The 24,516-nt window shown below is 52.7% G+C and overlaps 80 non-coding genes across 80 annotated transcripts; all 80 read left to right on the plus strand.

The window, feature by feature from the left end:
• Positions 1-125: 125 nt before the first annotated feature.
• Positions 126-244, plus strand: LOC122284040. The gene has a single exon (XR_006231416.1). It is a non-coding gene; the product is annotated as a 5S ribosomal RNA (ribosomal RNA).
• Positions 245-422: 178 nt separating this feature from the next.
• Positions 423-541, plus strand: LOC122284041. Its single transcript, XR_006231417.1, has one exon. It is a non-coding gene; the product is annotated as a 5S ribosomal RNA (ribosomal RNA).
• Positions 542-731: 190 nt separating this feature from the next.
• Positions 732-850, plus strand: LOC122288657. Its single transcript, XR_006235910.1, has one exon. It is a non-coding gene; the product is annotated as a 5S ribosomal RNA (ribosomal RNA).
• A 189-nt stretch (positions 851-1,039) lies between these two features.
• LOC122284042 lies at positions 1,040-1,158 on the plus strand. The gene has a single exon (XR_006231418.1). It is a non-coding gene; the product is annotated as a 5S ribosomal RNA (ribosomal RNA).
• Positions 1,159-1,348: 190 nt separating this feature from the next.
• Positions 1,349-1,467, plus strand: LOC122284043. The gene has a single exon (XR_006231419.1). It is a non-coding gene; the product is annotated as a 5S ribosomal RNA (ribosomal RNA).
• Positions 1,468-1,657: 190 nt separating this feature from the next.
• On the plus strand, positions 1,658-1,776 carry LOC122284045. The gene has a single exon (XR_006231421.1). It is a non-coding gene; the product is annotated as a 5S ribosomal RNA (ribosomal RNA).
• Positions 1,777-1,966: 190 nt separating this feature from the next.
• Positions 1,967-2,085, plus strand: LOC122287874. The gene has a single exon (XR_006235157.1). It is a non-coding gene; the product is annotated as a 5S ribosomal RNA (ribosomal RNA).
• Positions 2,086-2,274: 189 nt separating this feature from the next.
• Positions 2,275-2,393, plus strand: LOC122287302. The gene has a single exon (XR_006234602.1). It is a non-coding gene; the product is annotated as a 5S ribosomal RNA (ribosomal RNA).
• Positions 2,394-2,582: 189 nt separating this feature from the next.
• On the plus strand, positions 2,583-2,701 carry LOC122284046. Its single transcript, XR_006231422.1, has one exon. It is a non-coding gene; the product is annotated as a 5S ribosomal RNA (ribosomal RNA).
• A 189-nt stretch (positions 2,702-2,890) lies between these two features.
• On the plus strand, positions 2,891-3,009 carry LOC122287578. The gene has a single exon (XR_006234868.1). It is a non-coding gene; the product is annotated as a 5S ribosomal RNA (ribosomal RNA).
• A 178-nt stretch (positions 3,010-3,187) lies between these two features.
• LOC122284047 lies at positions 3,188-3,306 on the plus strand. Its single transcript, XR_006231423.1, has one exon. It is a non-coding gene; the product is annotated as a 5S ribosomal RNA (ribosomal RNA).
• Positions 3,307-3,495: 189 nt separating this feature from the next.
• Positions 3,496-3,614, plus strand: LOC122287771. Its single transcript, XR_006235058.1, has one exon. It is a non-coding gene; the product is annotated as a 5S ribosomal RNA (ribosomal RNA).
• A 188-nt stretch (positions 3,615-3,802) lies between these two features.
• Positions 3,803-3,921, plus strand: LOC122284048. Its single transcript, XR_006231424.1, has one exon. It is a non-coding gene; the product is annotated as a 5S ribosomal RNA (ribosomal RNA).
• A 190-nt stretch (positions 3,922-4,111) lies between these two features.
• LOC122283161 lies at positions 4,112-4,230 on the plus strand. The gene has a single exon (XR_006230641.1). It is a non-coding gene; the product is annotated as a 5S ribosomal RNA (ribosomal RNA).
• A 178-nt stretch (positions 4,231-4,408) lies between these two features.
• Positions 4,409-4,527, plus strand: LOC122284049. Its single transcript, XR_006231425.1, has one exon. It is a non-coding gene; the product is annotated as a 5S ribosomal RNA (ribosomal RNA).
• A 191-nt stretch (positions 4,528-4,718) lies between these two features.
• LOC122287772 lies at positions 4,719-4,837 on the plus strand. The gene has a single exon (XR_006235059.1). It is a non-coding gene; the product is annotated as a 5S ribosomal RNA (ribosomal RNA).
• A 189-nt stretch (positions 4,838-5,026) lies between these two features.
• Positions 5,027-5,145, plus strand: LOC122284050. Its single transcript, XR_006231426.1, has one exon. It is a non-coding gene; the product is annotated as a 5S ribosomal RNA (ribosomal RNA).
• A 189-nt stretch (positions 5,146-5,334) lies between these two features.
• LOC122284051 lies at positions 5,335-5,453 on the plus strand. The gene has a single exon (XR_006231427.1). It is a non-coding gene; the product is annotated as a 5S ribosomal RNA (ribosomal RNA).
• Positions 5,454-5,631: 178 nt separating this feature from the next.
• On the plus strand, positions 5,632-5,750 carry LOC122284052. The gene has a single exon (XR_006231428.1). It is a non-coding gene; the product is annotated as a 5S ribosomal RNA (ribosomal RNA).
• Positions 5,751-5,939: 189 nt separating this feature from the next.
• LOC122288659 lies at positions 5,940-6,058 on the plus strand. Its single transcript, XR_006235912.1, has one exon. It is a non-coding gene; the product is annotated as a 5S ribosomal RNA (ribosomal RNA).
• Positions 6,059-6,246: 188 nt separating this feature from the next.
• Positions 6,247-6,365, plus strand: LOC122284053. The gene has a single exon (XR_006231429.1). It is a non-coding gene; the product is annotated as a 5S ribosomal RNA (ribosomal RNA).
• Positions 6,366-6,556: 191 nt separating this feature from the next.
• Positions 6,557-6,675, plus strand: LOC122284054. Its single transcript, XR_006231430.1, has one exon. It is a non-coding gene; the product is annotated as a 5S ribosomal RNA (ribosomal RNA).
• A 189-nt stretch (positions 6,676-6,864) lies between these two features.
• Positions 6,865-6,983, plus strand: LOC122284056. Its single transcript, XR_006231432.1, has one exon. It is a non-coding gene; the product is annotated as a 5S ribosomal RNA (ribosomal RNA).
• A 189-nt stretch (positions 6,984-7,172) lies between these two features.
• On the plus strand, positions 7,173-7,291 carry LOC122287875. The gene has a single exon (XR_006235158.1). It is a non-coding gene; the product is annotated as a 5S ribosomal RNA (ribosomal RNA).
• A 189-nt stretch (positions 7,292-7,480) lies between these two features.
• LOC122287303 lies at positions 7,481-7,599 on the plus strand. The gene has a single exon (XR_006234603.1). It is a non-coding gene; the product is annotated as a 5S ribosomal RNA (ribosomal RNA).
• Positions 7,600-7,788: 189 nt separating this feature from the next.
• On the plus strand, positions 7,789-7,907 carry LOC122284057. The gene has a single exon (XR_006231433.1). It is a non-coding gene; the product is annotated as a 5S ribosomal RNA (ribosomal RNA).
• A 189-nt stretch (positions 7,908-8,096) lies between these two features.
• Positions 8,097-8,215, plus strand: LOC122287579. Its single transcript, XR_006234869.1, has one exon. It is a non-coding gene; the product is annotated as a 5S ribosomal RNA (ribosomal RNA).
• Positions 8,216-8,393: 178 nt separating this feature from the next.
• On the plus strand, positions 8,394-8,512 carry LOC122284058. Its single transcript, XR_006231434.1, has one exon. It is a non-coding gene; the product is annotated as a 5S ribosomal RNA (ribosomal RNA).
• A 189-nt stretch (positions 8,513-8,701) lies between these two features.
• LOC122287773 lies at positions 8,702-8,820 on the plus strand. The gene has a single exon (XR_006235060.1). It is a non-coding gene; the product is annotated as a 5S ribosomal RNA (ribosomal RNA).
• Positions 8,821-9,009: 189 nt separating this feature from the next.
• LOC122284060 lies at positions 9,010-9,128 on the plus strand. The gene has a single exon (XR_006231435.1). It is a non-coding gene; the product is annotated as a 5S ribosomal RNA (ribosomal RNA).
• Positions 9,129-9,317: 189 nt separating this feature from the next.
• Positions 9,318-9,436, plus strand: LOC122284061. Its single transcript, XR_006231436.1, has one exon. It is a non-coding gene; the product is annotated as a 5S ribosomal RNA (ribosomal RNA).
• A 178-nt stretch (positions 9,437-9,614) lies between these two features.
• Positions 9,615-9,733, plus strand: LOC122284062. Its single transcript, XR_006231437.1, has one exon. It is a non-coding gene; the product is annotated as a 5S ribosomal RNA (ribosomal RNA).
• Positions 9,734-9,922: 189 nt separating this feature from the next.
• On the plus strand, positions 9,923-10,041 carry LOC122284063. Its single transcript, XR_006231438.1, has one exon. It is a non-coding gene; the product is annotated as a 5S ribosomal RNA (ribosomal RNA).
• Positions 10,042-10,230: 189 nt separating this feature from the next.
• Positions 10,231-10,349, plus strand: LOC122284064. Its single transcript, XR_006231439.1, has one exon. It is a non-coding gene; the product is annotated as a 5S ribosomal RNA (ribosomal RNA).
• A 189-nt stretch (positions 10,350-10,538) lies between these two features.
• LOC122284065 lies at positions 10,539-10,657 on the plus strand. Its single transcript, XR_006231440.1, has one exon. It is a non-coding gene; the product is annotated as a 5S ribosomal RNA (ribosomal RNA).
• A 189-nt stretch (positions 10,658-10,846) lies between these two features.
• LOC122287876 lies at positions 10,847-10,965 on the plus strand. The gene has a single exon (XR_006235159.1). It is a non-coding gene; the product is annotated as a 5S ribosomal RNA (ribosomal RNA).
• Positions 10,966-11,154: 189 nt separating this feature from the next.
• Positions 11,155-11,273, plus strand: LOC122287304. Its single transcript, XR_006234604.1, has one exon. It is a non-coding gene; the product is annotated as a 5S ribosomal RNA (ribosomal RNA).
• A 189-nt stretch (positions 11,274-11,462) lies between these two features.
• On the plus strand, positions 11,463-11,581 carry LOC122284066. The gene has a single exon (XR_006231441.1). It is a non-coding gene; the product is annotated as a 5S ribosomal RNA (ribosomal RNA).
• A 189-nt stretch (positions 11,582-11,770) lies between these two features.
• LOC122287580 lies at positions 11,771-11,889 on the plus strand. The gene has a single exon (XR_006234870.1). It is a non-coding gene; the product is annotated as a 5S ribosomal RNA (ribosomal RNA).
• A 178-nt stretch (positions 11,890-12,067) lies between these two features.
• Positions 12,068-12,186, plus strand: LOC122284068. Its single transcript, XR_006231443.1, has one exon. It is a non-coding gene; the product is annotated as a 5S ribosomal RNA (ribosomal RNA).
• Positions 12,187-12,375: 189 nt separating this feature from the next.
• Positions 12,376-12,494, plus strand: LOC122287775. Its single transcript, XR_006235062.1, has one exon. It is a non-coding gene; the product is annotated as a 5S ribosomal RNA (ribosomal RNA).
• A 189-nt stretch (positions 12,495-12,683) lies between these two features.
• Positions 12,684-12,802, plus strand: LOC122284069. Its single transcript, XR_006231444.1, has one exon. It is a non-coding gene; the product is annotated as a 5S ribosomal RNA (ribosomal RNA).
• A 189-nt stretch (positions 12,803-12,991) lies between these two features.
• Positions 12,992-13,110, plus strand: LOC122287501. Its single transcript, XR_006234792.1, has one exon. It is a non-coding gene; the product is annotated as a 5S ribosomal RNA (ribosomal RNA).
• Positions 13,111-13,299: 189 nt separating this feature from the next.
• On the plus strand, positions 13,300-13,418 carry LOC122284070. The gene has a single exon (XR_006231445.1). It is a non-coding gene; the product is annotated as a 5S ribosomal RNA (ribosomal RNA).
• A 189-nt stretch (positions 13,419-13,607) lies between these two features.
• On the plus strand, positions 13,608-13,726 carry LOC122288130. The gene has a single exon (XR_006235403.1). It is a non-coding gene; the product is annotated as a 5S ribosomal RNA (ribosomal RNA).
• Positions 13,727-13,915: 189 nt separating this feature from the next.
• LOC122284071 lies at positions 13,916-14,034 on the plus strand. Its single transcript, XR_006231446.1, has one exon. It is a non-coding gene; the product is annotated as a 5S ribosomal RNA (ribosomal RNA).
• Positions 14,035-14,223: 189 nt separating this feature from the next.
• Positions 14,224-14,342, plus strand: LOC122284072. The gene has a single exon (XR_006231447.1). It is a non-coding gene; the product is annotated as a 5S ribosomal RNA (ribosomal RNA).
• Positions 14,343-14,520: 178 nt separating this feature from the next.
• LOC122287877 lies at positions 14,521-14,639 on the plus strand. Its single transcript, XR_006235160.1, has one exon. It is a non-coding gene; the product is annotated as a 5S ribosomal RNA (ribosomal RNA).
• Positions 14,640-14,828: 189 nt separating this feature from the next.
• On the plus strand, positions 14,829-14,947 carry LOC122284073. Its single transcript, XR_006231448.1, has one exon. It is a non-coding gene; the product is annotated as a 5S ribosomal RNA (ribosomal RNA).
• A 178-nt stretch (positions 14,948-15,125) lies between these two features.
• On the plus strand, positions 15,126-15,244 carry LOC122284074. The gene has a single exon (XR_006231449.1). It is a non-coding gene; the product is annotated as a 5S ribosomal RNA (ribosomal RNA).
• A 189-nt stretch (positions 15,245-15,433) lies between these two features.
• LOC122287776 lies at positions 15,434-15,552 on the plus strand. The gene has a single exon (XR_006235063.1). It is a non-coding gene; the product is annotated as a 5S ribosomal RNA (ribosomal RNA).
• Positions 15,553-15,741: 189 nt separating this feature from the next.
• LOC122284076 lies at positions 15,742-15,860 on the plus strand. Its single transcript, XR_006231450.1, has one exon. It is a non-coding gene; the product is annotated as a 5S ribosomal RNA (ribosomal RNA).
• A 189-nt stretch (positions 15,861-16,049) lies between these two features.
• Positions 16,050-16,168, plus strand: LOC122284077. Its single transcript, XR_006231451.1, has one exon. It is a non-coding gene; the product is annotated as a 5S ribosomal RNA (ribosomal RNA).
• Positions 16,169-16,357: 189 nt separating this feature from the next.
• Positions 16,358-16,476, plus strand: LOC122284078. The gene has a single exon (XR_006231452.1). It is a non-coding gene; the product is annotated as a 5S ribosomal RNA (ribosomal RNA).
• A 178-nt stretch (positions 16,477-16,654) lies between these two features.
• LOC122284080 lies at positions 16,655-16,773 on the plus strand. Its single transcript, XR_006231454.1, has one exon. It is a non-coding gene; the product is annotated as a 5S ribosomal RNA (ribosomal RNA).
• Positions 16,774-16,962: 189 nt separating this feature from the next.
• Positions 16,963-17,081, plus strand: LOC122287777. The gene has a single exon (XR_006235064.1). It is a non-coding gene; the product is annotated as a 5S ribosomal RNA (ribosomal RNA).
• A 189-nt stretch (positions 17,082-17,270) lies between these two features.
• On the plus strand, positions 17,271-17,389 carry LOC122284081. The gene has a single exon (XR_006231455.1). It is a non-coding gene; the product is annotated as a 5S ribosomal RNA (ribosomal RNA).
• Positions 17,390-17,579: 190 nt separating this feature from the next.
• Positions 17,580-17,698, plus strand: LOC122284082. Its single transcript, XR_006231456.1, has one exon. It is a non-coding gene; the product is annotated as a 5S ribosomal RNA (ribosomal RNA).
• A 189-nt stretch (positions 17,699-17,887) lies between these two features.
• Positions 17,888-18,006, plus strand: LOC122284083. Its single transcript, XR_006231457.1, has one exon. It is a non-coding gene; the product is annotated as a 5S ribosomal RNA (ribosomal RNA).
• Positions 18,007-18,184: 178 nt separating this feature from the next.
• Positions 18,185-18,303, plus strand: LOC122287878. Its single transcript, XR_006235161.1, has one exon. It is a non-coding gene; the product is annotated as a 5S ribosomal RNA (ribosomal RNA).
• Positions 18,304-18,481: 178 nt separating this feature from the next.
• On the plus strand, positions 18,482-18,600 carry LOC122287137. Its single transcript, XR_006234443.1, has one exon. It is a non-coding gene; the product is annotated as a 5S ribosomal RNA (ribosomal RNA).
• Positions 18,601-18,789: 189 nt separating this feature from the next.
• On the plus strand, positions 18,790-18,908 carry LOC122287489. Its single transcript, XR_006234781.1, has one exon. It is a non-coding gene; the product is annotated as a 5S ribosomal RNA (ribosomal RNA).
• Positions 18,909-19,097: 189 nt separating this feature from the next.
• LOC122287736 lies at positions 19,098-19,216 on the plus strand. Its single transcript, XR_006235024.1, has one exon. It is a non-coding gene; the product is annotated as a 5S ribosomal RNA (ribosomal RNA).
• A 189-nt stretch (positions 19,217-19,405) lies between these two features.
• Positions 19,406-19,524, plus strand: LOC122284084. The gene has a single exon (XR_006231458.1). It is a non-coding gene; the product is annotated as a 5S ribosomal RNA (ribosomal RNA).
• Positions 19,525-19,702: 178 nt separating this feature from the next.
• Positions 19,703-19,821, plus strand: LOC122284086. Its single transcript, XR_006231460.1, has one exon. It is a non-coding gene; the product is annotated as a 5S ribosomal RNA (ribosomal RNA).
• A 178-nt stretch (positions 19,822-19,999) lies between these two features.
• On the plus strand, positions 20,000-20,118 carry LOC122284087. Its single transcript, XR_006231461.1, has one exon. It is a non-coding gene; the product is annotated as a 5S ribosomal RNA (ribosomal RNA).
• A 189-nt stretch (positions 20,119-20,307) lies between these two features.
• LOC122287490 lies at positions 20,308-20,426 on the plus strand. Its single transcript, XR_006234782.1, has one exon. It is a non-coding gene; the product is annotated as a 5S ribosomal RNA (ribosomal RNA).
• Positions 20,427-20,615: 189 nt separating this feature from the next.
• On the plus strand, positions 20,616-20,734 carry LOC122287737. The gene has a single exon (XR_006235025.1). It is a non-coding gene; the product is annotated as a 5S ribosomal RNA (ribosomal RNA).
• Positions 20,735-20,923: 189 nt separating this feature from the next.
• On the plus strand, positions 20,924-21,042 carry LOC122284088. Its single transcript, XR_006231462.1, has one exon. It is a non-coding gene; the product is annotated as a 5S ribosomal RNA (ribosomal RNA).
• A 189-nt stretch (positions 21,043-21,231) lies between these two features.
• Positions 21,232-21,350, plus strand: LOC122284089. Its single transcript, XR_006231463.1, has one exon. It is a non-coding gene; the product is annotated as a 5S ribosomal RNA (ribosomal RNA).
• A 178-nt stretch (positions 21,351-21,528) lies between these two features.
• Positions 21,529-21,647, plus strand: LOC122284090. Its single transcript, XR_006231464.1, has one exon. It is a non-coding gene; the product is annotated as a 5S ribosomal RNA (ribosomal RNA).
• Positions 21,648-21,836: 189 nt separating this feature from the next.
• On the plus strand, positions 21,837-21,955 carry LOC122287778. The gene has a single exon (XR_006235065.1). It is a non-coding gene; the product is annotated as a 5S ribosomal RNA (ribosomal RNA).
• Positions 21,956-22,144: 189 nt separating this feature from the next.
• LOC122287759 lies at positions 22,145-22,263 on the plus strand. The gene has a single exon (XR_006235046.1). It is a non-coding gene; the product is annotated as a 5S ribosomal RNA (ribosomal RNA).
• Positions 22,264-22,452: 189 nt separating this feature from the next.
• Positions 22,453-22,571, plus strand: LOC122284092. The gene has a single exon (XR_006231466.1). It is a non-coding gene; the product is annotated as a 5S ribosomal RNA (ribosomal RNA).
• Positions 22,572-22,759: 188 nt separating this feature from the next.
• On the plus strand, positions 22,760-22,878 carry LOC122284093. The gene has a single exon (XR_006231467.1). It is a non-coding gene; the product is annotated as a 5S ribosomal RNA (ribosomal RNA).
• Positions 22,879-23,067: 189 nt separating this feature from the next.
• Positions 23,068-23,186, plus strand: LOC122283179. Its single transcript, XR_006230658.1, has one exon. It is a non-coding gene; the product is annotated as a 5S ribosomal RNA (ribosomal RNA).
• Positions 23,187-23,364: 178 nt separating this feature from the next.
• LOC122284094 lies at positions 23,365-23,483 on the plus strand. Its single transcript, XR_006231468.1, has one exon. It is a non-coding gene; the product is annotated as a 5S ribosomal RNA (ribosomal RNA).
• Positions 23,484-23,672: 189 nt separating this feature from the next.
• On the plus strand, positions 23,673-23,791 carry LOC122284095. Its single transcript, XR_006231469.1, has one exon. It is a non-coding gene; the product is annotated as a 5S ribosomal RNA (ribosomal RNA).
• Positions 23,792-23,979: 188 nt separating this feature from the next.
• LOC122284096 lies at positions 23,980-24,098 on the plus strand. The gene has a single exon (XR_006231470.1). It is a non-coding gene; the product is annotated as a 5S ribosomal RNA (ribosomal RNA).
• Positions 24,099-24,287: 189 nt separating this feature from the next.
• On the plus strand, positions 24,288-24,406 carry LOC122283133. The gene has a single exon (XR_006230614.1). It is a non-coding gene; the product is annotated as a 5S ribosomal RNA (ribosomal RNA).
• Positions 24,407-24,516: the final 110 nt, after the last annotated feature.

Genomic DNA, 24,516 nt, shown 5'->3' on the forward strand with positions numbered 1-24,516 from the left:
TAGGAAAATCGCACCGACCCCATCGCGTAGCAATGGGTATCGATCAGATCGCCGGTTGGCATGGGATAGGCATGGTGCGGCTAGGTCGTAATAGGATTATATTAGTTTTTCGCTGGTAGCATGATGGGTGCGATCATACCAGCACTAATGCACCGGATCCCATCAGAACTCCGCAGTTAAGCGTGCTTGGGCGAGAGTAGTACTAGGATGGGTGACCTCCTGGGAAGTCCTCGTGTTGCACCCCCCCTTTTTATTTTTACCGCATCTCCGGTCGTATGGACCGGAACGACAACCGGGCAATGGATTCTTAGGAAAATCGCACCGACCCCATCGCTATCAATCAGATCGCCAGTTGGCATGGGATAGGCAGGGTGCGGCTAGGTCGTAATAGGATTATATTAGTTTTTCGCTGGTAGCATGATGGGTGCGATCATACCAGCACTAATGCACCGGATCCCATCAGAACTCCGCAGTTAAGCGTGCTTGGGCGAGAGTAGTACTAGGATGGGTGACCTCCTGGGAAGTCCTCGTGTTGCACCCCCCCCTTTTAATTTTTACCGCATCTCTGGTCGGATGGACCGGAACGAGAACCAGGGAATGGATTTTTAGGAAAATCGCACCGACCCCATCGCGTAGCGATGGGTATCGGTCAGATCGCCGGTTGGCATGAGATAGGCAGGGTGCGGCTAGGTCGTAATAGGATTATATTAGTTTTGCGCTGGTAGCATGATGGGTGCGATCATACCAGCACTAATGCACCGGATCCCATCAGAACTACGCAGTTAAGCGTGCTTGGGCGAGAGTAGTACTAGGATGGGTGACCTCCTGGGAAGTCCTCGTGTTGCACCCCCCCTTTTAATTTTTACCGCATCTCTGGTCGGATGGACCGGAACGAGAACCAGGGAATGGATTTTTAGGAAAATCGCACCGACCCCATCGCGTAGCAATGGGTATCGGTCAGATCGCCGGTTGGCATGAGATAGGCAGGGTGCGGCTAGGTCGTAATAGGATTATATTAGTTTTTCGCTGGTAGCATGATGGGTGCGATCATACCAGCACTAATGCACCGGATCCCATCAGAACTCCGCAGTTAAGCGTGCTTGGGCGAGAGTAGTACTAGGATGGGTGACCTCCTGGGAAGTCCTCGTGTTGCACCCCCCCCTTTTTATTTTTACCGCATCTCCGGTCGGATGGACCGGAACGACAACCGGGCAATGGATTTTTAGGAAAATCGCACCGACCCCATCGCGTAGCGATGGGTATCGGTCAGATCGCCGGTTGGCATGGGATAGGCAGGGTGCGGCTAGGTCGTAATAGGATTATATTAGTTTTTCGCTGGTAGCATGATGGGTGCGATCATACCAGCACTAATGCACCGGATCCCATCAGAACTCCGCAGTTAAGCGTGCTTGGGCGAGAGTAGTACTAGGATGGGTGACCTCCTGGGAAGTCCTCGTGTTGCACCCCTCCTTTTTATTTTTACCGCATCTCCGGTCGGATGGACCGGAACGACAACCGGGCAATGGATTCTTAGGAAAATCGCACCGACCCCATCGCGTAGCAATGGGTATCGATCAGATCGCCGGTTGGGCATGGGATAGGCATGGTGCGGCTAGGTCGTAATAGGATTATATTAGTTTTTCGCTGGTAGCATGATGGGTGCGATCATACCAGCACTAATGCACCGGATCCCATCAGAACTCCGCAGTTAAGCGTGCTTGGGCGAGAGTAGTACTAGGATGGGTGACCTCCTGGGAAGTCCTCGTGTTGCACCCCTCCTTTTTATTTTTACCCGCATCTCCGGTCGGATGGACCGGAACGACAACCGGGCAATGGATTCTTAGGAAAATCGCACCGACCCCATCGCGTAGCAATGGGTATCGATCAGATCGCCGGTTGGCATGGGATAGGCATGGTGCGGCTAGGTCGTAATAGGATTATATTAGTTTTTCGCTGGTAGCATGATGGGTGCGATCCTACCAGCACTAATGCACCGGATCCCATCAGAACTCCGCAGTTAAGCGTGCTTGGGCGAGAGTAGTACTAGGATGGGTGACCTCCTGGGAAGTCCTCGTGTTGCACCCCCCCTTTTAATTTTTACCGCATCTCTGGTCGGATGGACCGGAACGAGAACCAGGGAATGGATTTTTAGGAAAATCGCACCGACCCCATCGCGTAGCCATGGGTATCGGTCAGATCGCCGGTTGGCATGAGATAGGCAGGGTGCGGCTAGGTCGTAATAGGATTATATTAGTTTTTCGCTGGTAGCATGATGGGTGCGATCATACCAGCACTAATGCGCCGGATCCCATCAGAACTCCGCAGTTAAGCGTGCTTGGGCGAGAGTAGTACTAGGATGGGTGACCTCCTGGGAAGTCCTCGTGTTGCACCCCCCCTTTTTATTTTTACCGCATCTCCGGTCGGATGGACCGGAACGACAACCGGGCAATGGATTCTTAGGAAAATCGCACCGACCCCATCGCGTAGCAATGGGTATCGATCAGATCGCCGGTTGGCATGGGATAGGCATGGTGCGGCTAGGTCGTAATAGGATTATATTAGTTTTTCGCTGGTAGCATGATGGGTGCGATCATACCAGCACTAATGCACCGGATCCCATCAGAACTCCGCAGTTAAGCGTGCTTGGGCGAGAGTAGTACTAGGATGGGTGACCTCCTGGGAAGTCCTCGTGTTGCACCCCCCCTTTTTATTTTTACCGCATCTCCGGTCGGATGGACCGGAACGACAACCGGGCAATGGATTCTTAGGAAAATCGCACCGACCCCATCGCGTAGCAATGGGTATCGATCAGATCGCCGGTTGGCATGGGATAGGCATGGTGCGGCTAGGTCGTAATAGGATTATATTAGTTTTTCGCTGGTAGCATGATGGGTGCGATCATACCAGCACTAATGCACCGGATCCCTTCAGAACTCCGCAGTTAAGCGTGCTTGGGCGAGAGTAGTACTAGGATGGGTGACCTCCTGGGAAGTCCTCGTGTTGCACCCCCCCTTTTTATTTTTACCGCATCTCCGGTCGGATGGACCGGAACGACAACCGGGCAATGGATTCTTAGGAAAATCGCACCGACCCCATCGCTATCAATCAGATCGCCAGTTGGCATGGGATAGGCAGGGTGCGGCTAGGTCGTAATAGGATTATATTAGTTTTTCGCTGGTAGCATGATGGGTGCGATCATACCAGCACTAATGCACCGGATCCCATCAGAACTCCGCAGTTAAGCGTGCTTGGGCGAGAGTAGTACTAGGATGGGTGACCTCCTGGGAAGTCCTCGTGTTGCACCCCCCCTTTTTATTTTTACCGCATCTCCGGTCGGATGGACCGGAACGACAACCGGGCAATGGATTCTTAGGAAAATCGCACCGACCCCATCGCGTAGCAATGGGTATCGATCAGATCGCCGGTTGGCATGGGATAGGCATGGTGCGGCTAGGTCGTAATAGGATTATATTAGTTTTTCGCTGGTAGCATGATGGGTGCGATCATACCAGCACTAATGCACCGGATCCCATCAGAACTCCGCAGGTAAGCGTGCTTGGGCGAGAGTAGTACTAGGATGGGTGACCTCCTGGGAAGTCCTCGTGTTGCACCCCCCCTTTTAATTTTTACCGCATCTCTGGTCGGATGGACCGGAACGAGAACCAGGGAATGGATTTTAGGAAAATCGCACCGACCCCATCGCGTAGCAATGGGTATCGGTCAGATCGCCGGTTGGCATGAGATAGGCAGGGTGCGGCTAGGTCGTAATAGGATTATATTAGTTTTTCGCTGGTAGAATGATGGGTGCGATCATACCAGCACTAATGCACCGGATCCCATCAGAACTCCGCAGTTAAGCGTGCTTGGGCGAGAGTAGTACTAGGATGGGTGACCTCCTGGGAAGTCCTCGTGTTGCACCCCCCCTTTTTATTTTTACCGCATCTCCGGTCGGATGGACCGGAACGACAACCGGGGCAATGGATTCTTAGGAAAATCGCACCGACCCCATCGCGTAGCAATGGGTATCGATCAGATCGCCGGTTGGCATGGGATAGGCATGGTGCGGCTAGGTCGTAATAGGATTATATTAGTTTTTCGCTGGTAGCATGATGGGTGCGATCATACCAGCACTAATGCACCGGATCCCTTCAGAACTCCGCAGTTAAGCGTGCTTGGGCGAGAGTAGTACTAGGATGGGTGACGTCCTGGGAAGTCCTCGTGTTGCACCCCCCCTTTTTATTTTTACCGCATCTCCGGTCGGATGGACCGGAACGACAACCGGGCAATGGATTCTTAGGAAAATCGCACCGACCCCATCGCTATCAATCAGATCGCCAGTTGGCATGGGATAGGCAGGGTGCGGCTAGGTCGTAATAGGATTATATTAGTTTTTCGCTGGTAGCATGATGGGTGCGATCATACCAGCACTAATGCACCGGATCCCATCAGAACTCCGCAGTTAAGCGTGCTTGGGCGAGAGTAGTACTAGGATGGGTGACCTCCTGGGAAGTCCTCGTGTTGCACCCCCCCCTTTTTATTTTTACCGCATCTCCGGTCGGATGGACCGGAACGGACAACCGGGCAATGGATTCTTAGGAAAATCGCACCGACCCCATCGCGTAGCAATGGGTATCGATCAGATCGCCGGTTGGCATGGGATAGGCATGGTGCGGCTAGGTCGTAATAGGATTATATTAGTTTTTCGCTGGTAGCATGATGGGTGCGATCATACCAGCACTAATGCACCGGATCCCATCAGAACTCCGCAGGTAAGCGTGCTTGGGCGAGAGTAGTACTAGGATGGGTGACCTCCTGGGAAGTCCTCGTGTTGCACCCCCCCTTTTAATTTTTACCGCATCTCTGGTCGGATGGACCGGAACGAGAACCAGGGAATGGATTTTTAGGAAAATCGCACCGACCCCATCGCGTAGCAATGGGTATCGGTCAGATCGCCGGTTGGCATGAGATAGGCAGGGTGCGGCTAGGTCGTAATAGGATTATATTAGTTTTTCGCTGGTAGAATGATGGGTGCGATCATACCAGCACTAATGCACCGGATCCCATCAGAACTCCGCAGTTAAGCGTGCTTGGGCGAGAGTAGTACTAGGATGGGTGACCTCCTGGGAAGTCCTCGTGTTGCACCCCCCCTTTTTATTTTTACCGCATCTCCGGTCGGATGGACCGGAACGACAACCCGGGCAATGGATTCTTAGGAAAATCGCACCGACCCCATCGCGTAGCAATGGGTATCGATCAGATCGCGGTTGGCATGGGATAGGCATGGTGCGGCTAGGTCGTAATAGGATTATATTAGTTTTTCGCTGGTAGCATGATGGGTGCGATCATACCAGCACTAATGCACCGGATCCCATCAGAACTCCGCAGTTAAGCGTGCTTGGGCGAGAGTAGTACTAGGATGGGTGACCTCCTGGGAAGTCCTCGTGTTGCACCCCCCCTTTTTATTTTTACCGCATCTCCGGTCGTATGGACCGGAACGACAACCGGGCAATGGATTCTTAGGAAAATCGCACCGACCCCATCGCTATCAATCAGATCGCCAGTTGGCATGGGATAGGCAGGGTGCGGCTAGGTCGTAATAGGATTATATTAGTTTTTCGCTGGTAGCATGATGGGTGCGATCATACCAGCACTAATGCACCGGATCCCATCAGAACTCCGCAGTTAAGCGTGCTTGGGCGAGAGTAGTACTAGGATGGGTGACCTCCTGGGAAGTCCTCGTGTTGCACCCCCCCTTTTAATTTTTACCGCATCTCTGGTCGGATGGACCGGAACGAGAACCAGGGAATGGATTTTTAGGAAAATCGCACCGACCCCATCGCGTAGCGATGGGTATCGGTCAGATCGCCGGTTGGCATGAGATAGGCAGGGTGCGGCTAGGTCGTAATAGGATTATATTAGTTTTGCGCTGGTAGCATGATGGGTGCGATCATACCAGCACTAATGCACCGGATCCCATCAGAACTACGCAGTTAAGCGTGCTTGGGCGAGAGTAGTACTAGGATGGGTGACCTCCTGGGAAGTCCTCGTGTTGCACCCCCCCTTTTAATTTTTACCGCATCTCTGGTCGGATGGACCGGAACGAGAACCAGGGAATGGATTTTTAGGAAAATCGCACCGACCCCATCGCGTAGCAATGGGTATCGGTCAGATCTCCGTTGGCATGAGATAGGCAGGGTGCGGCTAGGTCGTAATAGGATTATATTAGTTTTTCGCTGGTAGCATGATGGGTGCGATCATACCAGCACTAATGCACCGGATCCCATCAGAACTCCGCAGTTAAGCGTGCTTGGGCGAGAGTAGTACTAGGATGGGTGACCTCCTGGGAAGTCCTCGTGTTGCACCCCCCCTTTTTATTTTTTACCGCATCTCCGGTCGGATGGACCGGAACGACAACCGGGCAATGGATTTTTAGGAAAATCGCACCGACCCCCATCGCGTAGCGATGGGTATCGGTCAGATCGCCGGTTGGCATGGGATAGGCAGGGTGCGGCTAGGTCGTAATAGGATTATATTAGTTTTTCGCTGGTAGCATGATGGGTGCGATCATACCAGCACTAATGCACCGGATCCCATCAGAACTCCGCAGTTAAGCGTGCTTGGGCGAGAGTAGTACTAGGATGGGTGACCTCCTGGGAAGTCCTCGTGTTGCACCCCTCCTTTTTATTTTTACCGCATCTCCGGTCGGATGGACCGGAACGACAACCGGGCAATGGATTCTTAGGAAAATCGCACCGACCCCATCGCGTAGCAATGGGTATCGATCAGATCGCCGGTTGGCATGGGATAGGCATGGTGCGGCTAGGTCGTAATAGGATTATATTAGTTTTTCGCTGGTAGCATGATGGGTGCGATCATACCAGCACTAATGCACCGGATCCCATCAGAACTCCGCAGTTAAGCGTGCTTGGGCGAGAGTAGTACTAGGATGGGTGACCTCCTGGGAAGTCCTCGTGTTGCACCCCTCCTTTTTATTTTTACCGCATCTCCGGTCGGATGGACCGGAACGACAACCGGGCAATGGATTCTTAGGAAAATCGCACCGACCCCATCGCGTAGCAATGGGTATCGATCAGATCGCCGGTTGGCATGGGATAGGCATGGTGCGGCTAGGTCGTAATAGGATTATATTAGTTTTTCGCTGGTAGCATGATGGGTGCGATCCTACCAGCACTAATGCACCGGATCCCATCAGAACTCCGCAGTTAAGCGTGCTTGGGCGAGAGTAGTACTAGGATGGGTGACCTCCTGGGAAGTCCTCGTGTTGCACCCCCCCTTTTAATTTTTACCGCATCTCTGGTCGGATGGACCGGAACGAGAACCAGGGAATGGATTTTTAGGAAAATCGCACCGACCCCATCGCGTAGCCATGGGTATCGGTCAGATCGCCGGTTGGCATGAGATAGGCAGGGTGCGGCTAGGTCGTAAAAGGATTATATTAGTTTTTCGCTGGTAGCATGATGGGTGCGATCATACCAGCACTAATGCGCCGGATCCCATCAGAACTCCGCAGTTAAGCGTGCTTGGGCGAGAGTAGTACTAGGATGGGTGACCTCCTGGGAAGTCCTCGTGTTGCACCCCCCCTTTTTATTTTTACCGCATCTCCGGTCGGATGGACCGGAACGACAACCGGGCAATGGATTCTTAGGAAAATCGCACCGACCCCATCGCGTAGCAATGGGTATCGATCAGATCGCCGGTTGGCATGGGATAGGCATGGTGCGGCTAGGTCGTAATAGGATTATATTAGTTTTTCGCTGGTAGCATGATGGGTGCGATCATACCAGCACTAATGCACCGGATCCCATCAGAACTCCGCAGTTAAGCGTGCTTGGGCGAGAGTAGTACTAGGATGGGTGACCTCCTGGGAAGTCCTCGTGTTGCACCCCCCCTTTTTATTTTTACCGCATCTCCGGTCGGATGGACCGGAACGACAACCGGGCAATGGATTCTTAGGAAAATCGCACCGACCCCATCGCGTAGCAATGGGTATCGATCAGATCGCCGGTTGGCATGGGATAGGCATGGTGCGGCTAGGTCGTAATAGGATTATATTAGTTTTTCGCTGGTAGCATGATGGGTGCGATCATACCAGCACTAATGCACCGGATCCCTTCAGAACTCCGCAGTTAAGCGTGCTTGGGCGAGAGTAGTACTAGGATGGGTGACCTCCTGGGAAGTCCTCGTGTTGCACCCCCCCTTTTTATTTTTACCGCATCTCCGGTCGGATGGACCGGAACGACAACCGGGCAATGGATTCTTAGGAAAATCGCACCGACCCCATCGCTATCAATCAGATCGCCAGTTGGCATGGGATAGGCAGGGTGCGGCTAGGTCGTAATAGGATTATATTAGTTTTTCGCTGGTAGCATGATGGGTGCGATCATACCAGCACTAATGCACCGGATCCCATCAGAACTCCGCAGTTAAGCGTGCTTGGGCGAGAGTAGTACTAGGATGGGTGACCTCCTGGGAAGTCCTCGTGTTGCACCCCCCCTTTTTATTTTTACCGCATCTCCGGTCGGATGGACCGGAACGACAACCGGGCAATGGATTCTTAGGAAAATCGCACCGACCCCATCGCGTAGCAATGGGTATCGATCAGATCGCCGGTTGGCATGGGATAGGCATGGTGCGGCTAGGTCGTAATAGGATTATATTAGTTTTTCGCTGGTAGCATGATGGGTGCGATCATACCAGCACTAATGCACCGGATCCCATCAGAACTCCGCAGGTAAGCGTGCTTGGGCGAGAGTAGTACTAGGATGGGTGACCTCCTGGGAAGTCCTCGTGTTGCACCCCCCCTTTTAATTTTTACCGCATCTCTGGTCGGATGGACCGGAACGAGAACCAGGGAATGGATTTTTAGGAAAATCGCACCGACCCCATCGCGTAGCAATGGGTATCGGTCAGATCGCCGGTTGGCATGAGATAGGCAGGGTGCGGCTAGGTCGTAATAGGATTATATTAGTTTTTCGCTGGTAGAATGATGGGTGCGATCATACCAGCACTAATGCACCGGATCCCATCAGAACTCCGCAGTTAAGCGTGCTTGGGCGAGAGTAGTACTAGGATGGGTGACCTCCTGGGAAGTCCTCGTGTTGCACCCCCCCTTTTTATTTTTACCGCATCTCCGGTCGGATGGACCGGAACGACAACCGGGCAATGGATTCTTAGGAAAATCGCACCGACCCCATCGCGTAGCAATGGGTATCGATCAGATCGCCGGTTGGCATGGGATAGGCATGGTGCGGCTAGGTCGTAATAGGATTATATTAGTTTTTCGCTGGTAGCATGATGGGTGCGATCATACCAGCACTAATGCACCGGATCCCATCAGAACTCCGCAGTTAAGCGTGCTTGGGCGAGAGTAGTACTAGGATGGGTGACCTCCTGGGAAGTCCTCGTGTTGCACCCCCCCTTTTTATTTTTACCGCATCTCCGGTCGTATGGACCGGAACGACAACCGGGCAATGGATTCTTAGGAAAATCGCACCGACCCCATCGCTATCAATCAGATCGCCAGTTGGCATGGGATAGGCAGGGTGCGGCTAGGTCGTAATAGGATTATATTAGTTTTTCGCTGGTAGCATGATGGGTGCGATCATACCAGCACTAATGCACCGGATCCCATCAGAACTCCGCAGTTAAGCGTGCTTGGGCGAGAGTAGTACTAGGATGGGTGACCTCCTGGGAAGTCCTCGTGTTGCACCCCCCCTTTTAATTTTTACCGCATCTCTGGTCGGATGGACCGGAACGAGAACCAGGGAATGGATTTTTAGGAAAATCGCACCGACCCCATCGCGTAGCGATGGGTATCGGTCAGATCGCCGGTTGGCATGAGATAGGCAGGGTGCGGCTAGGTCGTAATAGGATTATATTAGTTTTGCGCTGGTAGCATGATGGGTGCGATCATACCAGCACTAATGCACCGGATCCCATCAGAACTCCGCAGTTAAGCGTGCTTGGGCGAGAGTAGTACTAGGATGGGTGACCTCCTGGGAAGTCCTCGTGTTGCACCCCCCCTTTTAATTTTTACCGCATCTCTGGTCGGATGGACCGGAACGAGAACCAGGGAATGGATTTTTAGGAAAATCGCACCGACCCCATCGCGTAGCAATGGGTATCGGTCAGATCGCCGGTTGGCATGAGATAGGCAGGGTGCGGCTAGGTCGTAATAGGATTATATTAGTTTTTCGCTGGTAGCATGATGGGTGCGATCATACCAGCACTAATGCACCGGATCCCATCAGAACTCCGCAGTTAAGCGTGCTTGGGCGAGAGTAGTACTAGGATGGGTGACCTCCTGGGAAGTCCTCGTGTTGCACCCCCCCTTTTTATTTTTACCGCATCTCCGGTCGGATGGACCGGAACGACAACCGGGCAATGGATTTTTAGGAAAATCGCACCGACCCCATCGCGTAGCGATGGGTATCGGTCAGATCGCCGGTTGGCATGGGATAGGCAGGGTGCGGCTAGGTCGTAATAGGATTATATTAGTTTTTCGCTGGTAGCATGATGGGTGCGATCATACCAGCACTAATGCACCGGATCCCATCAGAACTCCGCAGTTAAGCGTGCTTGGGCGAGAGTAGTACTAGGATGGGTGACCTCCTGGGAAGTCCTCGTGTTGCACCCCTCCTTTTTATTTTTACCGCATCTCCGGTCGGATGGACCGGAACGACAACCGGGCAATGGATTCTTAGGAAAATCGCACCGACCCCATCGCGTAGCAATGGGTATCGATCAGATCGCCGGTTGGCATGGGATAGGCATGGTGCGGCTAGGTCGTAATAGGATTATATTAGTTTTTCGCTGGTAGCATGATGGGTGCGATCCTACCAGCACTAATGCACCGGATCCCATCAGAACTCCGCAGTTAAGCGTGCTTGGGCGAGAGTAGTACTAGGATGGGTGACCTCCTGGGAAGTCCTCGTGTTGCACCCCCCCTTTTAATTTTTACCGCATCTCTGGTCGGATGGACCGGAACGAGAACCAGGGAATGGATTTTTAGGAAAATCGCACCGACCCCATCGCGTAGCCATGGGTATCGGTCAGATCGCCGGTTGGCATGAGATAGGCAGGGTGCGGCTAGGTCGTAATAGGATTATATTAGTTTTTCGCTGGTAGCATGATGGGTGCGATCATACCAGCACTAATGCGCCGGATCCCATCAGAACTCCGCAGTTAAGCGTGCTTGGGCGAGAGTAGTACTAGGATGGGTGACCTCCTGGGAAGTCCTCGTGTTGCACCCCCCCTTTTTATTTTTACCGCATCTCCGGTCGGATGGACCGGAACGACAACCGGGCAATGGATTCTTAGGAAAATCGCACCGACCCCATCGCGTAGCAATGGGTATCGATCAGATCGCCGGTTGGCATGGGATAGGCATGGTGCGGCTAGGTCGTAATAGGATTATATTAGTTTTTCGCTGGTAGCATGATGGGTGCGATCATACCAGCACTAATGCACCGGATCCCATCAGAACTCCGCAGTTAAGCGTGCTTGGGCGAGAGTAGTACTAGGATGGGTGACCTCCTGGGAAGTCCTCGTGTTGCACCCCCCCTTTTTATTTTTACCGCATCTCCGGTCGGATGGACCGGAACGACAACCGGGCAATGGATTCTTAGGAAAATCGCACCGACCCCATCGCGTAGCAATGGGTATCGATCAGATCGCCGGTTGGCATGGGATAGGCATGGTGCGGCTAGGTCGTAATAGGATTATATTAGTTTTTCGCTGGTAGCATGATGGGTGCGATCATACCAGCACTAATGCACCGGATCCCTTCAGAACTCCGCAGTTAAGCGTGCTTGGGCGAGAGTAGTACTAGGATGGGTGACCTCCTGGGAAGTCCTCGTGTTGCACCCCCCCTTTTTATTTTTACCGCATCTCCGGTCGGATGGACCGGAACGACAACCGGGCAATGGATTCTTAGGAAAATCGCACCGACCCCATCGCTATCAATCAGATCGCCAGTTGGCATGGGATAGGCAGGGTGCGGCTAGGTCGTAATAGGATTATATTAGTTTTTCGCTGGTAGCATGATGGGTGCGATCATACCAGCACTAATGCACCGGATCCCATCAGAACTCCGCAGTTAAGCGTGCTTGGGCGAGAGTAGTACTAGGATGGGTGACCTCCTGGGAAGTCCTCGTGTTGCACCCCCCCTTTTTATTTTTACCGCATCTCCGGTCGGATGGACCGGAACGACAACCGGGCAATGGATTCTTAGGAAAATCGCACCGACCCCATCGCGTAGCAATGGGTATCGATCAGATCGCCGGTTGGCATGGGATAGGCATGGTGCGGCTAGGTCGTAATAGGATTATATTAGTTTTTCGCTGGTAGCATGATGGGTGCGATCATACCAGCACTAATGCACCGGATCCCATCAGAACTCCGCAGGTAAGCGTGCTTGGGCGAGAGTAGTACTAGGATGGGTGACCTCCTGGGAAGTCCTCGTGTTGCACCCCCCCTTTTAATTTTTACCGCATCTCTGGTCGGATGGACCGGAACGAGAACCAGGGAATGGATTTTTAGGAAAATCGCACCGACCCCATCGCGTAGCAATGGGTATCGGTCAGATCGCCGGTTGGCATGAGATAGGCAGGGTGCGGCTAGGTCGTAATAGGATTATATTAGTTTTTCGCTGGTAGAATGATGGGTGCGATCATACCAGCACTAATGCACCGGATCCCATCAGAACTCCGCAGTTAAGCGTGCTTGGGCGAGAGTAGTACTAGGATGGGTGACCTCCTGGGAAGTCCTCGTGTTGCACCCCCCCTTTTTATTTTTACCGCATCTCCGGTCGGATGGACCGGAACGACAACCGGGCAATGGATTCTTAGGAAAATCGCACCGACCCCATCGCGTAGCAATGGGTATCGATCAGATCGCCGGTTGGCATGGGATAGGCATGGTGCGGCTAGGTCGTAATAGGATTATATTAGTTTTTCGCTGGTAGCATGATGGGTGCGATCATACCAGCACTAATGCACCGGATCCCATCAGACCTCCGCAGTTAAGCGTGCTTGGGCGAGAGTAGTACTAGGATGGGTGACCTCCTGGGAAGTCCTCGTGTTGCACCCCCCCTTTTTATTTTTACCGCATCTCCGGTCGGATGGACCGGAACGACAACCGGGCAATGGATTCTTAGGAAAATCGCACCGACCCCATCGCGTAGCAATGGGTATCGATCAGATCGCCGGTTGGCATGGGATAGGCAGGGTGCGGCTAGGTCGTAATAGGATTATATTAGTTTTTCGCTGGTAGCATGATGGGTGCGATCATACCAGCACTAATGCACCGGATCCCATCAGAACTCCGCAGTTAAGCGTGCTTGGGCGAGAGTAGTACTAGGATGGGTGACCTCCTGGGAAGTCCTCGTGTTGCACCCCCCCTTTTAATTTTTACCGCATCTCTGGTCGGATGGACCGGAACGAGAACCAGGGAATGGATTTTTAGGAAAATCGCACCGACCCCATCGCGTAGCAATGGGTATCGGTCAGATCGCCGGTTGGCATGAGATAGGCAGGGTGCGGCTAGGTCGTAATAGGATTATATTAGTTTTTCGCTGGTAGCATGATGGGTGCGATCATACCAGCACTAATGCACCGGATCCCATCAGAACTCCGCAGTTAAGCGTGCTTGGGCGAGAGTACTACTAGGATGGGTGACCTCCTGGGAAGTCCTCGTGTTGCACCCCCCCTTTTAATTTTTACCGCATCTCTGGTCGGATGGACCGGAACGAGAACCAGGGAATGGATTTTTAGGAAAATCGCACCGACCCCATCGCGTAGCAATGGGTATCGGTCAGATCGCCAGTTGGCATGAGATAGGCAGGGTGCGGCTAGGTCGTAATAGGATTATATTAGTTTTTCGCTGGTAGCATGATGGGTGCGATCATACCAGCACTAATGCACCGGATCCCATCAGAACTCCGCAGTTAAGCGTGCTTGGGCGAGAGTAGTACTAGGATGGGTGACCTCCTGGGAAGTCCTCGTGTTGCACCCCCCCTTTTAATTTTTACCGCATCTCTGGTCGGATGGACCGGAATGAGAACCAGGGAATGGATTTTTAGGAAAATCGCACCGACCCCATCGCGTAGCAATGGGTATCGGTCAGATCGCCGGTTGGCATGAGATAGGCAGGGTGCGGCTAGGTCGTAATAGGATTATATTAGTTTTTCGCTGGTAGCATGATGGGTGCGATCATACCAGCACTAATGCACCGGATCCCATCAGAACTCCGCAGTTAAGCGTGCTTGGGCGAGAGTAGTACTAGGATGGGTGACCTCCTGGGAAGTCCTCGTGTTGCACCCCCCCTTTTTATTTTTACCGCATCTCCGGTCGGATGGACCGGAACGACAACCGGGCAATGGATTCTTAGGAAAATCGCACCGACCCCATCGCGTAGCAATGGGTATCGATCAGATCGCCGGTTGGCATGGTGCGGCTAGGTCGTAATAGGATTATATTAGTTTTTCGCTGGTAGCATGATGGGTGCGATCCTACCAGCACTAATGCACCGGATCCCATCAGAACTCCGCAGTTAAGCGTGCTTGGGCGAGAGTAGTACTAGGATGGGTGACCTCCTGGGAAGTCCTCGTGTTGCACCCCCCCTTTTTATTTTTACCGCATCTCCGGTCGGATGGACCGGAACGACAACCGGGCAATGGATTCTTAGGAAAATCGCACCGACCCCATCGCGTAGCAATGGGTATCGATCAGATCGCCGGTTGGCATGGGATAGGCATGGTGCGGCTAGGTCGTAATAGGATTATATTAGTTTTTCGCTGGTAGCATGATGGGTGCGATCATACCAGCACTAATGCACCGGATCCCATCAGAACTCCGCAGTTAAGCGTGCTTGGGCGAGAGTAGTACTAGGATGGGTGACCTCCTGGGAAGTCCTCGTGTTGCACCCCCCCTTTTTATTTTTACCGCATCTCCGGTCGGATGGACCGGAACGACAACCGGGCAATGGATTCTTAGGAAAATCGCACCGACCCCATCGCTATCAATCAGATCGCCAGTTGGCATGGGATAGGCAGGGTGCGGCTAGGTCGTAATAGGATTATATTAGTTTTTCGCTGGTAGCATGATGGGTGCGATCATACCAGCACTAATGCACCGGATCCCATCAGAACTCCGCAGTTAAGCGTGCTTGGGCGAGAGTAGTACTAGGATGGGTGACCTCCTGGGAAGTCCTCGTGTTGCACCCCCCCTTTTTATTTTTACCGCATCTCCGGTCGGATGGACCGGAACGACAACCGGGCAATGGATTCTTAGGAAAATCGCACCGACCCCATCGCGTAGCAATGGGTATCGATCAGATCGCCGGTTGGCATGGGATAGGCATGGTGCGGCTAGGTCGTAATAGGATTATATTAGTTTTTCGCTGGTAGCATGATGGGTGCGATCATACCAGCACTAATGCACCGGATCCCATCAGAACTCCGCAGGTAAGCGTGCTTGGGCGAGAGTAGTACTAGGATGGGTGACCTCCTGGGAAGTCCTCGTGTTGCACCCCCCCTTTTAATTTTTACCGCATCTCTGGTCGGATGGACCGGAACGAGAACCAGGGAATGGATTTTTAGGAAAATCGCACCGACCCCATCGCGTAGCAATGGGTATCGGTCAGATCGCCGGTTGGCATGAGATAGGCAGGGTGCGGCTAGGTCGTAATAGGATTATATTAGTTTTTCGCTGGTAGAATGATGGGTGCGATCATACCAGCACTAATGCACCGGATCCCATCAGAACTCCGCAGTTAAGCGTGCTTGGGCGAGAGTAGTACTAGGATGGGTGACCTCCTGGGAAGTCCTCGTGTTGCACCCCCCCTTTTTATTTTTACCGCATCTCCGGTCGGATGGACCGGAACGACAACCGGGCAATGGATTCTTAGGAAAATCGCACCGACCCCATCGCGTAGCAATGGGTATCGATCAGATCGCCGGTTGGCATGGGATAGGCATGGTGCGGCTAGGTCGTAATAGGATTATATTAGTTTTTCGCTGGTAGCATGATGGGTGCGATCATACCAGCACTAATGCACCGGATCCCATCAGAACTCCGCAGTTAAGCGTGCTTGGGCGAGAGTAGTACTAGGATGGGTGACCTCCTGGGAAGTCCTCGTGTTGCACCCCCCCTTTTTATTTTTACCGCATCTCCGGTCGGATGGACCGGAACGACAACCGGGCAATGGATTCTTAGGAAAATCGCACCGACCCCATCGCGTAGCAATGGGTATCGATCAGATCGCCGGTTGGCATGGGATAGGCATGGTGCGGCTAGGTCGTAATAGGATTATATTAGTTTTTCGCTGGTAGCATGATGGGTGCGATCATACCAGCACTAATGCACCGGATCCCATCAGAACTCCGCAGTTAAGCGTGCTTGGGCGAGAGTAGTACTAGGATGGGTGACCTCCTGGGAAGTCCTCGTGTTGCACCCCCCCTTTTTATTTTTACCGCATCTCCGGTCGGATGGACCGGAACGACAACCGGGCAATGGATTCTTAGGAAAATCGCACCGACCCCATCGCTATCAATCAGATCGCCAGTTGGCATGGGATAGGCAGGGTGCGGCTAGGTCGTAATAGGATTATATTAGTTTTTCGCTGGTAGCATGATGGGTGCGATCATACCAGCACTAATGCACCGGATCCCATCAGAACTCCGCAGTTAAGCGTGCTTGGGCGAGAGTAGTACTAGGATGGGTGACCTCCTGGGAAGTCCTCGTGTTGCACCCCCCCTTTTTATTTTTACCGCATCTCCGGTCGGATGGACCGGAACGACAACCGGGCAATGGATTCTTAGGAAAATCGCACCGACCCCATCGCGTAGCAATGGGTATCGATCAGATCGCCGGTTGGCATGGGATAGGCATGGTGCGGCTAGGTCGTAATAGGATTATATTAGTTTTTCGCTGGTAGCATGATGGGTGCGATCATACCAGCACTAATGCACCGGATCCCATCAGAACTCCGCAGGTAAGCGTGCTTGGGCGAGAGTAGTACTAGGATGGGTGACCTCCTGGGAAGTCCTCGTGTTGCACCCCCCCTTTTAATTTTTACCGCATCTCTGGTCGGATGGACCGGAACGAGAACCAGGGAATGGATTTTTAGGAAAATCGCACCGACCCCATCGCGTAGCAATGGGTATCGGTCAGATCGCCGGTTGGCATGAGATAGGCAGGGTGCGGCTAGGTCGTAATAGGATTATATTAGTTTTTCGCTGGTAGAATGATGGGTGCGATCATACCAGCACTAATGCACCGGATCCCATCAGAACTCCGCAGTTAAGCGTGCTTGGGCGAGAGTAGTACTAGGATGGGTGACCTCCTGGGAAGTCCTCGTGTTGCACCCCCCCCTTTTTATTTTTACCGCATCTCCGGTCGGATGGACCGGAACGACAACCGGGCAATGGATTCTTAGGAAAATCGCACCGACCCCATCGCGTAGCAATGGGTATCGATCAGATCGCCGGTTGGCATGGGATAGGCATGGTGCGGCTAGGTCGTAATAGGATTATATTAGTTTTTCGCTGGTAGCATGATGGGTGCGATCATACCAGCACTAATGCACCGGATCCCATCAGAACTCCGCAGTTAAGCGTGCTTGGGCGAGAGTAGTACTAGGATGGGTGACCTCCTGGGAAGTCCTCGTGTTGCACCCCCCCTTTTTATTTTTACCGCATCTCCGGTCGGATGGACCGGAACGACAACCGGGCAATGGATTCTTAGGAAAATCGCACCGACCCCATCGCGTAGCAATGGGTATCGATCAGATCGCCGGTTGGCATGGGATAGGCAGGGTGCGGCTAGGTCGTAATAGGATTATATTAGTTTTTCGCTGGTAGCATGATGGGTGCGATCATACCAGCACTAATGCACCGGATCCCATCAGAACTCCGCAGTTAAGCGTGCTTGGGCGAGAGTAGTACTAGGATGGGTGACCTCCTGGGAAGTCCTCGTGTTGCACCCCCCCTTTTTATTTTTACCGCATCTCCGGTCGGATGGACCGGAACGACAACCGGGCAATGGATTCTTAGGAAAATCGCACCGACCCCATCGCGTAGCAATGGGTATCGATCAGATCGCCGGTTGGCATGGTGCGGCTAGGTCGTAATAGGATTATATTAGTTTTTCGCTGGTAGCATGATGGGTGCGATCCTACCAGCACTAATGCACCGGATCCCATCAGAACTCCGCAGTTAAGCGTGCTTGGGCGAGAGTAGTACTAGGATGGGTGACCTCCTGGGAAGTCCTCGTGTTGCACCCCCCCTTTTTATTTTTACCGCATCTCCGGTCGGATGGACCGGAACGACAACCGGGCAATGGATTCTTAGGAAAATCGCACCGACCCCATCGCTATCAATCAGATCGCCAGTTGGCATGGGATAGGCAGGGTGCGGCTAGGTCGTAATAGGATTATATTAGTTTTTCGCTGGTAGCATGATGGGTGCGATCATACCAGCACTAATGCACCGGATCCCATCAGAACTCCGCAGTTAAGCGTGCTTGGGCGAGAGTAGTACTAGGATGGGAGACCTCCTGGGAAGTCCTCGTGTTGCACCCCCCCTTGTAATTTTTACCGCATCTCTGGTCGGATGGACCGGAACGAGAACCAGGGAATGGATTTTTAGGAAAATCGCACCGACCCCATCGCGTAGCAATGGGTATCGGTCAGATCGCCGGTTGGCATGAGATAGGCAGGGTGCGGCTAGGTCGTAATAGGATTATATTAGTTTTTCGCTGGTAGCATGATGGGTGCGATCATACCAGCACTAATGCACCGGATCCCATCAGAACTCCGCAGTTAAGCGTGCTTGGGCGAGAGTAGTACTAGGATGGGTGACCTCCTAGGAAGTCCTCGTGTTGCACCCCCCCTTTTAATTTTTACCGCATCTCTGGTCGGATGGACCGGAACGAGAACCAGGGAATGGATTTTTAGGAAAATCGCACCGACCCCATCGCGTAGCAATGGGTATCGGTCAGATCGCCGGTTGGCATGAGATAGGCAGGGTGCGGCTAGGTCGTAATAGGATTATATTAGTTTTTCGCTGGTAGCATGATGGGTGCGATCATACCAGCACTCATGCGCCGGATCCCATCAGAACTCCGCAGTTAAGCGTGCTTGGGCGAGAGTAGTACTAGGATGGGTGACCTCCTGGGAAGTCCTCGTGTTGCACCCCCCCTTTTTATTTTTACCGCATCTCCGGTCGGATGGACCGGAACGACAACCGGGCAATGGATTCTTAGGAAAATCGCACCGACCCCATCGCGTAGCAATGGGTATCGATCAGATCGCCGGTTGGCATGGGATAGGCATGGTGCGGCTAGGTCGTAATAGGATTATATTAGTTTTTCGCTGGTAGCATGATGGGTGCGATCATACCAGCACTAATGCACCGGATCCCATCAGAACTCCGCAGTTAAGCGTGCTTGGGCGAGAGTAGTACTAGGATGGGTGACCTCCTGGGAAGTCCTCGTGTTGCACCCCCCCTTTTTATTTTTACCGCATCTCCGGTCGGATGGACCGGAACGACAACCGGGCAATGGATTCTTAGGAAAATCGCACCGACCCCATCGCTATCAATCAGATCGCCAGTTGGCATGGGATAGGCAGGGTGCGGCTAGGTCGTAATAGGATTATATTAGTTTTTCGCTGGTAGCATGATGGGTGCGATCATACCAGCACTAATGCACCGGATCCCATCAGAACTCCGCAGTTAAGCGTGCTTGGGCGAGAGTAGTACTAGGATGGGTGACCTCCTGGGAAGTCCTCGTGTTGCACCCCCCCTTTTTATTTTTACCGCATCTCCGGTCGGATGGACCGGAACGACAACCGGGCAATGGATTCTTAGGAAAATCGCACCGACCCCATCGCTATCAATCAGATCGCCAGTTGGCATGGGATAGGCAGGGTGCGGCTAGGTCGTAATAGGATTATATTAGTTTTTCGCTGGTAGCATGATGGGTGCGATCATACCAGCACTAATGCACCGGATCCCATCAGAACTCCGCAGTTAAGCGTGCTTGGGCGAGAGTAGTACTAGGATGGGTGACCTCCTGGGAAGTCCTCGTGTTGCACCCCCCCTTGTAATTTTTACCGCATCTCTGGTCGGATGGACCGGAACGAGAACCAGGGAATGGATTTTTAGGAAAATCGCACCGACCCCATCGCGTAGCAATGGGTATCGGTCAGATCGCCGGTTGGCATGAGATAGGCAGGGTGCGGCTAGGTCGTAATAGGATTATATTAGTTTTTCGCTGGTAGCATGATGGGTGCGATCATACCAGCACTAATGCACCGGATCCCATCAGAACTCCGCAGTTAAGCGTGCTTGGGCGAGAGTAGTACTAGGATGGGTGACCTCCTAGGAAGTCCTCGTGTTGCACCCCCCCTTTTAATTTTTACCGCATCTCTGGTCGGATGGACCGGAACGAGAACCAGGGAATGGATTTTTAGGAAAATCGCACCGACCCCATCGCGTAGCAATGGGTATCGGTCAGATCGCCGGTTGGCATGAGATAGGCAGGGTGCGGCTAGGTCGTAATAGGATTATATTAGTTTTTCGCTGGTAGCATGATGGGTGCGATCATACCAGCACTCATGCGCCGGATCCCATCAGAACTCCGCAGTTAAGCGTGCTTGGGCGAGAGTAGTACTAGGATGGGTGACCTCCTGGGAAGTCCTCGTGTTGCACCCCCCCTTTTTATTTTTACCGCATCTCCGGTCGGATGGACCGGAACGACAACCGGGCAATGGATTCTTAGGAAAATCGCACCGACCCCATCGCGTAGCAATGGGTATCGATCAGATCGCCGGTTGGCATGGGATAGGCATGGTGCGGCTAGGTCGTAATAGGATTATATTAGTTTTTCGCTGGTAGCATGATGGGTGCGATCATACCAGCACTAATGCACCGGATCCCATCAGAACTCCGCAGTTAAGCGTGCTTGGGCGAGAGTAGTACTAGGATGGGTGACCTCCTGGGAAGTCCTCGTGTTGCACCCCCCCTTTTTATTTTTACCGCATCTCCGGTCGGATGGACCGGAACGACAACCGGGCAATGGATTCTTAGGAAAATCGCACCGACCCCATCGCGTAGCAATGGGTATCGATCAGATCGCCGGTTGGCATGGGATAGGCATGGTGCGGCTAGGTCGTAATAGGATTATATTAGTTTTTCGCTGGTAGCATGATGGGTGCGATCATACCAGCACTAATGCACCGGATCCCATCAGAACTCCGCAGTTAAGCGTGCTTGGGCGAGAGTAGTACTAGGATGGGTGACCTCCTGGGAAGTCCTCGTGTTGCACCCCCCCTTTTTATTTTTACCGCATCTCCGGTCGGATGGACCGGAACGACAACCGGGCAATGGATTCTTAGGAAAATCGCACCGACCCCATCGCTATCAATCAGATCGCCAGTTGGCATGGGATAGGCAGGGTGCGGCTAGGTCGTAATAGGATTATATTAGTTTTTCGCTGGTAGCATGATGGGTGCGATCATACCAGCACTAATGCACCGGATCCCATCAGAACTCCGCAGTTAAGCGTGCTTGGGCGAGAGTAGTACTAGGATGGGTGACCTCCTGGGAAGTCCTCGTGTTGCACCCCCCCTTTTTATTTTTACCGCATCTCCGGTCGGATGGACCGGAACGACAACCGGGCAATGGATTCTTAGGAAAATCGCACCGACCCCATCGCGTAGCAATGGGTATCGATCAGATCGCCGGTTGGCATGGGATAGGCATGGTGCGGCTAGGTCGTAATAGGATTATATTAGTTTTTCGCTGGTAGCATGATGGGTGCGATCATACCAGCACTAATGCACCGGATCCCATCAGAACTCCGCAGGTAAGCGTGCTTGGGCGAGAGTAGTACTAGGATGGGTGACCTCCTGGGAAGTCCTCGTGTTGCACCCCCCCTTTTAATTTTTACCGCATCTCTGGTCGGATGGACCGGAACGAGAACCAGGGAATGGATTTTTAGGAAAATCGCACCGACCCCATCGCGTAGCAATGGGTATCGGTCAGATCGCCGGTTGGCATGAGATAGGCAGGGTGCGGCTAGGTCGTAATAGGATTATATTAGTTTTTCGCTGGTAGAATGATGGGTGCGATCATACCAGCACTAATGCACCGGATCCCATCAGAACTCCGCAGTTAAGCGTGCTTGGGTGAGAGTAGTACTAGGATGGGTGACCTCCTGGGAAGTCCTCGTGTTGCACCCCCCCTTTTTATTTTTACCGCATCTCCGGTCGGATGGACCGGAACGACAACCGGGCAATGGATTCTTAGGAAAATCGCACCGACCGCATCGCGTAGCAATGGGTATCGATCAGATCGCCGGTTGGCATGGGATAGGCATGGTGCGGCTAGGTCGTAAGAGGATTATATTAGTTTTTCGCTGGTAGCATGATGGGTGCGATCATACCAGCACTAATGCACCGGATCCCATCAGAACTCCGCAGTTAAGCGTGCTTGGGCGAGAGTAGTACTAGGATGGGTGACCTCCTGGGAAGTCCTCGTGTTGCACCCCCCTTTTTATTTTTACCGCATCTCCGGTCGGATGGACCGGAACGACAACCGGGCAATGGATTCTTAGGAAAATCGCACCGACCCCATCGCGTAGCAATGGGTATCGATCAGATCGCCGGTTGGCATGGGATAGGCAGGGTGCGGCTAGGTCGTAATAGGATTATATTAGTTTTTCGCTGGTAGCATGATGGGTGCGATCATACCAGCACTAATGCACCGGATCCCATCAGAACTCCGCAGTTAAGCGTGCTTGGGCGAGAGTAGTACTAGGATGGGTGACCTCCTGGGAAGTCCTCGTGTTGCACCCCTCCTTTTTATTTTTACCGCATCTCCGGTCGGATGGACCGGAACGACAACCGGGCAATGGATTCTTAGGAAAATCGCACCGACCCCATCGCGTAGCAATGGGTATCGATCAGATCGCCGGTTGGCATGGGATAGGCATGGTGCGGCTAGGTCGTAATAGGATTATATTAGTTTTTCGCTGGTAGCATGATGGGTGCGATCCTACCAGCACTAATGCACCGGATCCCATCAGAACTCCGCAGTTAAGCGTGCTTGGGCGAGAGTAGTACTAGGATGGGTGACCTCCTGGGAAGTCCTCCTGTTGCACCCCCCCTTTTTATTTTTACCGCATCTCCGGTCGGATGGACCGGAACGACAACCGGGCAATGGATTCTTAGGAAAATCGCACCGACCACATCGCTATCAATCAGATCGCCAGTTGGCATGGGATAGGCAGGGTGCGGCTAGGTCGTAATAGGATTATATTAGTTTTTCGCTGGTAGCATGATGGGTGCGATCATACCAGCACTAATGCACCGGATCCCATCAGAACTCCGCAGTTAAGCGTGCTTGGGCGAGAGTAGTACTAGGATGGGTGACCTCCTGGGAAGTCCTCGTGTTGCACCCCCCCTTTTAATTTTTACCGCATCTCTGGTCGGATGGACCGGAACGAGAACCAGGGAATGGATTTTTAGGAAAATCGCACCGACCCCATCGCGTAGCTATGGGTATCGGTCAGATCGCCGGTTGGCATGAGATAGGCAGGGTGCGGCTAGGTCGTAATAGGATTATATTAGTTTTTCGCTGGTAGCATGATGGGTGCGATCATACCAGCACTAATGCACCGGATCCCATCAGAACTCCGCAGTTAAGCGTGCTTGGGCGAGAGTAGTACTAGGATGGGTGACCTCCTGGGAAGTCCTCGTGTTGCACCCCCCTTTTTATTTTTACCGCATCTCCGGTCGGATGGACCGGAACGACAACCGGGCAATGGATTCTTAGGAAAATCGCACCGACCCCATCGCGTAGCAATGGGTATCGATCAGATCGCCGGTTGGCATGGGATAGGCAGGGTGCGGCTAGGTCGTAATAGGATTATATTAGTTTTTCGCTGGTAGCATGATGGGTGCGATCATACCAGCACTAATGCACCGGATCCCATCAGAACTCCGCAGTTAAGCGTGCTTGGGCGAGAGTAGTACTAGGATGGGTGACCTCCTGGGAAGTCCTCGTGTTGCACCCCTCCTTTTTATTTTTACCGCATCTCCGGTCGGATGGACCGGAACGACAACCGGGCAATGGATTCTTAGGAAAATCGCACCGACCCCATCGCGTAGCAATGGGTATCGATCAGATCGCCGGTTGGCATGGGATAGGCATGGTGCGGCTAGGTCGTAATAGGATTATATTAGTTTTTCGCTGGTAGCATGATGGGTGCGATCCTACCAGCACTAATGCACCGGATCCCATCAGAACTCCGCAGTTAAGCGTGCTTGGGCGAGAGTAGTACTAGGATGGGTGACCTCCTGGGAAGTCCTCATGTTGCACCCCCCCTTTTTATTTTTACCGCATCTCCGGTCGGATGGACCGGAACGACAACCGGGCAATGGATTCTTAGGAAAATCGCACCGACCACATCGCTATCAATCAGATCGCCAGTT

This window comes from Carya illinoinensis, chromosome 11 (genome assembly GCF_018687715.1).
Source record: "Carya illinoinensis cultivar Pawnee chromosome 11, C.illinoinensisPawnee_v1, whole genome shotgun sequence".
In the NCBI taxonomy this organism is placed as follows: domain Eukaryota; kingdom Viridiplantae; phylum Streptophyta; class Magnoliopsida; order Fagales; family Juglandaceae; genus Carya; species Carya illinoinensis.